The 7,786-nt window shown below is 58.2% G+C and overlaps 1 long non-coding RNA gene across 1 annotated transcript; it reads left to right on the top strand.

Annotated features, from left to right (window-relative positions):
• Positions 1 to 2,321: 2,321 nt before the first annotated feature.
• On the top strand, positions 2,322 to 3,151 carry LOC143696372 (uncharacterized). Its single transcript, XR_013185816.1, has 3 exons — positions 2,322 to 2,484; positions 2,700 to 2,778; positions 2,965 to 3,151. It is a non-coding gene; the product is annotated as an uncharacterized LOC143696372 (long non-coding RNA).
• The last annotated feature ends 4,635 nt before the right edge of the window (positions 3,152 to 7,786 follow it).

Here is a 7,786-nt window from a genome sequence, read left to right as displayed (position 1 = left end):
TTTCCTTTCCTTTCCTTTCCTTTCCTTTCCTTTCCTTTCCTTTCCTTTCCTTTCCTTTCCTTTCCTTTCCTTTCCTTTCCTTTCCTTTCCTTTCCTTTCCTTTCCTTTCCTTTCCTTTCCTTTTCTCTCTCATTCTTTCTTTCCTGTTCTTTTGTTCTTTCCAGAGGTCACAGTGCAGAGGTTGAGTGGGGCTTTGATGGAGGGAGTGGAGGTAGAGGAGGCTAGATAGAGGAGCGGGGAGTAGCGGGGACAGGAGGCACAGGGCTGTGGCACAGGCACCCGAGGGGCCCGGGCAGCTGGCAGGGGGCAAGGCCTGTCCCCCTGGGCCAGCAGCAGCCCCGTGCCCTGCCCAAGGCGCTGCCAGCAGGGGCTGGGCCCCAGAGGCAGGGGCAGAGCCCAGCCCCGGGGGCGGCGTTTGTGCCCCGAGCCCCGTCCAGCCCAGCCTGCCCCAAGTGCGCAGCGAGCGCTGGCACGGCTGCCCTGGACAGCGTGGCCTGCTGGGGACACTGAGAGCTGCCCCGCTGTGACCCTGCCCAGGGCACTGCACAGGCACCAACCCAACCCCAGCCAGCAGCACCCCTGGGCACGGCCCAGGCACTGGAGAGCATCACAGCCAGCCCTGCTGCTGCTGGGGATGTCCCAGGCACCAGAGCCCATCCCAGCCCTGCTGCTGCTGCTGGGGATGTCCCAGGCACCAGCGCCCATCCCAGCCCTGCTGCTGCTGGGGATGTCCCAGGCACCAGAGCCCATCCCAGCCCTGCTGCTGCTGCTGGGCATGTCCCAGGCACCAGAGCCCATCCCAGCCCCGCTGCTGCTGGGCATGTCCCAGGCACCAGCGCCCATCCCAGCCCCGCTGCTGCTGGGGATGTCCCAGGCACCAGAGCCCATCCCAGCCCTGTTCCTGGGATGTCACAGCCCCTACAAGTGTACCAGGTGTGGGAAGAGCTTCTCCCAGAGGTCAGCCTTGACCCAACACCAACGCAGCCAGCACTGAGGGAAGCCCTGCCAGTGCCCCCAGTGTGGGAAGAGCTCCGTGCGCTGCTCCAGCTCCATCCCCACGGGAAGATCCGCGCTGGATGATCCCCAGTGACCCCGGTGGGCAGAGCCCCAGTGATCTGTGGTGCCGGTGATCCCTGGTGGGAAGACACCTGGCTGGGGGCTCCACATCCTCCTGGCTCCTCATGGCCTGGGTCTTCTTTTCACGTTTCTTCATTCTTTCCAAACACTCAAAACCTGGGTAAAAATAAAGATGTTGAACTAAGATGGGGCTTGAGAAGTGGGGGGCTGTTCCAGAGGTGTGGGGGATGCTGGGTCCAAGGGAGCTGAGAGTTCCTTGGAAGGACTTGGGGCTTGCTCAGGGCTTTGGGGACACGAGGCCGAGCGGCTCCGGGTGCTTTGGAAGATGCTGGTGGAGATTCTGGGGCTGCTGATCAAGGACCTCCCGGCCTGGAACTGTCCCTGTGTCCCCTTGTCCTGCTTCCTGGTGTCCCCTGTAGCGGATACCCCCCTCCCTGCTGTCACTCCCCTTTCCTCCGCCCATTCCCGTGTCACCCCACTCCCAGTCCCGTCCTGCTCCATTCCCAGTATGGACCCCATTCCCTGTCCCCACTCCCCATTCCCTATCCCCATCCCCCATTCCCATTCCTCATTCCCATTCCCTGTCCCTGTCCCCATTCCAATTCCCCATTCCCATTCCCTATCCCCATTCCCCATTCTCTGTCCCCATCCCCCATTCCCGGTCCCCATTCCCCATCTCCCATCCCCATTTCCATTCCCTGTCCCCATTCCCTGTCCCCATTCCCCATTCCCTGTCCCCATTCCCGGTTCCCTCTCCCCGGACGCCGCCGCCATCGCCCCGGCCCCCCTCGGCCCTCACGTGACCGTGCAAATCCCGCCCTGCTCCCGCCCACCAATCCCAGCGCGCGATCCCTCCCTGATTTGCATAACCACGCCCTCAGCTTCGGCCCCGCCCCCGCCGGCTGCAGCCGCGTCCGGGCGCTGTTTGCTCCCAGTTCCCTCCCAGTGCTCCCAGTAAGAGCGGGACCGGCAGGGAGAGCGCTCCCAGTTCCCGCCCGCTGCTCTCACCATCGTTCCCAGTGCTCCCAGTAAGAGCGGGACCGGCAGGGAGAGCGCTCCCAGGTCCCGCCCGCTGCTCTCACCATCGTTCCCAGTGCTCCCAGTATCGCTCCCAGTGCCGGGCGTGGCGGGGCCGCTTTGGAACCCCCCAGGGCAGAGCGCGGCTGCTTTTGGGTGCCGGCACTGCCCGGGCCGGGCTGGGAGCGGAGGAGGAGCGGGAGGGAGAGCAGGGACAGAGGAGGAGGAAAAGGAAAGGGAAAGAGAGAGAGAGGAGCGGGAAGAAGAGGAAGAGGAGGGCCAGAGGAGGAGGAAGAGGAGCAGCGGGAGGAGGAGCCGCAGCACCAACCCCACGCGGTTCCCCCGCTCGGGCCGCGGCTGCCCCGGTTCCGCCCCCTCCGGAAGCCGCAGGTGAGCGGGGAGGGGGAGTCGCCCCAAATCCATGGCGGAGAGGGGCGATCCCGGTGCAGAGGGACCCCCGGCAGCCTGGAGGGGTGGGGGAGGCTGGGGATGAGCGGGGTCCGGGCCCCCCGAGGCTGAAAGGGGCGCTGACTTCTCCAGCTGCACTTGGGCACCGGGACCATCAAACCCGACACGCTCAGCCCTTGTTTTGCCCCCCAAACCAGGATTTCCCATTCCCAAACCTTGGCCAGGTGGAGGAGGAGGCTGCGAGGAGGAAGAAGATGCCCCAGGACACCCAGGCAGGTGAGGAGGAAGTCAGTGCCCCTTTCCCCCTCTCTCCTGCTCCATCTCCCAGCCCAGCACGGCCCCCAGCTGCAGGACAGCCCCACTGCTGATGCTGCCCAGCCAGGGATGCACTGGGGGGATCTCCTTCCCCTTCCCTGTGGCACGGAGGCAAATCCCATCCTCTCCTTGTCCTTCCTCCCCCAGGGAAGGAGCTGAGCATGGAGAGCAGGGAGGACAAATCCCCACAGCAGAACCTGGTGGCTGAGGCCGTTTGGAGTGGCTCCAGGGCACAGGAATCCAACGGGGAGGAAAAGTCCCAGAGATCCCACACAAGGAGGGGCTGCAAACGCAGATCACGGGGATCCGAGGAGGAAAGACCCACCTTGGGCCGGGAAGGTGACCACAGGTCGGAGTTGGGGGTCCCTGAGCAGCTTCAGGATGGGGAGAAGCCCCACGAGTGCTTGGAATGTGGGAACAGCTTCAGGTGGAGATCGTCCCTGATCAACCATTGGAGAATCCACACAGAGGAATGGCCCTATGAGTGTGGGCAGTGTGGGAAGAGCTTCAGGTGGAGCTCCTGCCTGAACTCCCACATGGGAATCCACACCAGGGAGAGGCCCTATGAGTGTGGGCAGTGTGGGAAGAGCTTCAGCCACAACTCCAACCTGATCTGCCACCAGCGCGTCCACACCGGGAGAGGCCCTACGGATGTCCTGAGTGTGGGAAGAGCTTCAGAGCCAGATCCAGCCTGATTTTCCACCAGAGGAGCCACACGGGGAACGGCCCTACGAGTGTGATGAATGCAGCAAGAGGTTTCAGATCGGCTCCAATCTCCTCCATCACCAGCGCACTCACACAGAGGAGAGGCCCTTCCGCTGCCCCGACTGCAGAAAGGGCTTCAGGGACAAGTGCAGCCTCCTCAGGCACCAGCTCATCCACTCCGGGGAGAGGCCCTACGAGTGTCCCAGGTGTGGGAAGAGCTTCAAGACCAGCTATGAAGTGACTGCCCACCAGAGGAGCCACACAGGGGAACGGCCCTACGAGTGTGGGGGGTGTGGGAAGAGCTTCAGGACGAGCGCCCACCTGAGTGCCCACCAGCGCATCCACAGCGGGGAGAGGCCCTATGAGTGTGCCTGGTGTGGGAAGAGCTTCTCCCAGAGGTCAGCCTTGACCCAACACCAATGCATCCAGCTGTTGTGTTGTCTGTATAAGTTGGACTGTTCTGTTCCCCCTATCATGCAGTGGTTCTGCCCTGGTTCTCCCTTTCCTTCTTTTATGCTGCCAGTTATCCCAACTCCTCCCCAGTTGCCTTGGAGATTAATGTACCCTTTCTCAAATCCCTCCCCGGTGCCCTGTCCGTCACTCGGCGCTCCCACCCTTCTCTCTAGAACTCTCTAGAAACTTTCAGCTAGAGCATCGAGTGATTGGCTCAGGGGCCGGGGCCCCACCCTCAAGTTATCCCCATTGGGGTTTTCCCTAAGTCAATCTTTTGTATCCCACTCCCCTCTGAAACCCTATTCGTCCAAGGACTGACTCCTCCCCTGTGTCCCTCCCTCCTTATAAGCTGTTGCAACTTCCCCCTCGCTCTCTTCGGTTGTCTGTTTTCCCTGGGACCCAATAAACCTGGATTCACCACAGCTGGAGAGCGCTCTCTCATTTCTGCTGACTGTAGCCATAAGCCAAGCCACGTCCTGCCACAAGGTAACACTGCTGTCACGGCACAGAGCGTTTGCCTTAGGTGCTGTCCCGAACCACGGAGATCGGGATAGTGCCCCCCTACTGCTAGCGGTGCTGGACAGCCGGCCGGGACGTCCGAGAAGGACAATCAATCAATCTTTCTCCAGCTGGACCGCTTCATCCAGCACTGAGGGAAGCTGTGGGAGTGCTCCCAGGGCGGGAAGAGCTTTGTGTGCTGCTCCAGCTCCACAGCTCCATCCCTCATTGGAGGATCAGCACTGGATGATCCCCGGTGACCCCGTTGGGCAGAGCCCTGGTGATCCGTGGTGCTGCTGATTTGTGTTAGGAAGACACCTGGCTGGCTCCTGGCTCCCCGTGAGCACCTGGACACACCCACAGACCAACATCAGAAATCCATTGTGGAGAGCTGTCGCCCTGACTTTTGAAGATTTTTCTAGGCCTTCTGATGTTTACATTCTTGTAGCAAACTTTCTCACATACTTCCTGTAAATAACTTATTGTTTTGCATTCTTTTATGGAGGAGAAGAAATCTGATGGACTGTTGGTTTGTCCAGTGTCATTGGAGAGGTGGCACTGTCACCCTCCAATCCACTGTCACTTTTGGAAAACTATAAATGTTGGAGTCAGGAAATAAACTTCCCTTTTCTCACCTTGAGAACAGTGGTGTGTGCGCTCGTGTTGTTTCATGTCCTATAGCGATATGGAGCAGATTTGTCGACTTCTGACCCCAGAAAAATCTCACTTCTTGCATCTTCCTGGTGGCATCAAGCAACACTGGGTGGCCTTGGAGGTCTTCTCCAATACAAATCCATCATTTTAATTCTCTCTGCCCCACAGGCATCTTCTACAACCAAATCGGGTCAGACTGAGGCAAAACCCTATGATTTTGGAGACAGTGGGGTGGAAACCCCTCCAAAAAAGGTTCTTCTCACCCACCCAAGCACATGGATGCTCTTCTGGCAGGGACACATAAATCCTTTTGGTTTTGCCTTCAAACACAAAGGTTTCTGTTCATACCTTTGAAAGCCCTGAAATTGGGGTAAAAATCAAGACATTGAACTAAGGCTTGGATAGGAACACGTGGGGACACAGCCCTGGGTGGGGACCTGAGTTGGAAGTGGCCATGGACAGGAACATGGGGGGACACAGCCATGGATGGTGACATGGGAGGACATGATCATGGATGGGGACATGAACTGGGACAGCATCAAGGTCACCACCTGTGCCACCACAGTGCCACCAGCACCTTCACCTCAGCCATAGCGCTGCCTGATGCAGTTCCTGCCACCACGTCCCCCCTGCCACCATTGTGGTGTCCCAGCCAAATGTCACCACCCACCAGGGCAGGATGGGAACTTGTTCAGCTGGTGACAAGTGGCCCAGGAGTGAGTGACAGCCACCAGGGTGTCCCAGGGCCACTGTGCTCAGGGGACCCCAACCGCCCCTGGGGACAGGGCAAGGGTCAGTGTCACCCACAGGGGCCATGTGGGCCCATGCTGGGTGTCACTGGAGGCATCCTGGTGGCAGCGTCCCCACAGGTGTGGTGACATTGTCCCCTGGTGTGTGTCCTGGTGGCATCGTGTCCCTTACATGTTGATGACCCAAGTTCCATCATCCTTGTTCTCCTCCCCAGTTCTAGAATGTTCCCCACTCCCGCTTTCCTATTGGTTCCCGTTGCCTGCAGCTCCTCCCCTGAATCCCAGTTGGTTGCTGCCCTTTTGTCCCACCTTTGCACCACCCTTGTTCCCTCTGCCCATTGGCCCTCAGGCCCAAAGTGCGCTGGTGTTTGCAGGGGTCCCAGGACGAGGGAAGAGACGAGAATCTTGACTCCATGTTTCAGAAGGCTGATTTATTAGTGATGATATATATTATCTTAAAAGAAAATGATATATTAAAACTATACTAAAAGAATTGAAGAGAGGATTTCATCAGAAGGCAAGCAGGGAATAGAAAAGAATGATAACAAAAGCTCATGCCTCTCAGAGAGTCTGGGCCAGCTGACTGTGATTGGCCATTAATTAGAAACAACCAACATGGACCAATCAAAGATGCACCTGTTGCATTCCACAGCAGCAGATAATTCTTGTTTTTCTTTTCCTGTGAGGCTTCTCAGCTTCTCAGTTTCAGAAAATATCATGGCAACACCAAAGCTCCCCCTCCCTTGTCCCATATAAAAGCCTGGACCCTGCTTTGTTCTTGGTTCTTGGTGCCTGGACCCCTCGGGTGTGTTGGCCCATAAAGCACCCCTGGAACTCCAAGCAGGGATCCCCTCCCGCCTGTTTTCCCCCCGAGCTGCAATCGCCATCGGCCTGGTGCTCGCTGAGCCATCCCTTTCCTAGAGGAGACGCCCTGGGGAAGGCAGTGCCTGGTGCTGGGGATGGGCACTGGGGACTGCTTTGGGCTGGGGAGACTGAACTTCCTTCCAGGGGCTTCTCTGGGGCAGGGCTTGGATTTGGCCTGGAAACAGAGGGAAGGTTCCAGGAGGGTTTTGTTCCTGCCCAGAGCCGAGGCCTTTCCTGTTCCTCATCCTGCCCTGGCAGCGAGGGCTTGGGGAGCACCAGAAAGGGGCAGAGACGCAGCTGGGACAGTGACCTGACTTGACCCCAGGGCATTCCCAGACCATGTGGAAGAAGAATCAGTCTGGAAAGAGGGGGAAGAAGCAGAAAGGGGGGGATGCTGGCAGTGATGGCATTTGTGTCCCCAGGTCACCATTGCCTGGGCTGGAGCCCTGCTCACCTGGGCACGGATGAACACCCACCTGCCCGTGGGAAGCAGGGAATGAATTCCTGGTTTTGCTTCCTTGCACAGCTTTTCCTTCCCCCATGGACCTGTCTGAGTCTGAGCCCAGGAGTTTGGGCTCTTTGTCTCTTTCACTGCCTGGATTCTCCCCCATGGGGTGCTCCCAGGAACTGGGCCTGAGGCCAGAGAAGGAGACAGGAGAGATGGAGCTGTGCACTGTGGCCATGGCAGCAAGCAGGGCACCCTCAGTCCATAAATAAAATCAGGCACAGAAACGGGCAGATGGGATTTTACACCCTTCCCTGCTGTTTGCATTTCCTGCAAGCTTTCTGCAGTGTTGCTGGCAATATTTTTGTACTTTTTCAGGTGATTTACACAACACCTCACAGGACACACTCACAGGATCAGAATTCTGTGATATCCCATGGATTCATGTCCCTAGGAAATACCAAGGCTCTAGTTGATTAGTTACTGTTTGAGTCCAGAAGTGGGCAGTACAAACTTCCATTTTTCACTTTCAAGTGCTCATGGGGAAAGCACAGCAGATTCTTCCAGATCTCTGCACAATATTTGTTAGCTACATACAATA

Source organism: Agelaius phoeniceus, chromosome 34, assembly GCF_051311805.1.
Source record: "Agelaius phoeniceus isolate bAgePho1 chromosome 34, bAgePho1.hap1, whole genome shotgun sequence".
Classification (NCBI taxonomy): Eukaryota; Metazoa; Chordata; class Aves; order Passeriformes; family Icteridae; genus Agelaius; species Agelaius phoeniceus.
The sequence above is the reverse complement of the archived record's forward strand: the minus strand, read 5'-3'. Positions and strand labels throughout refer to the sequence as shown.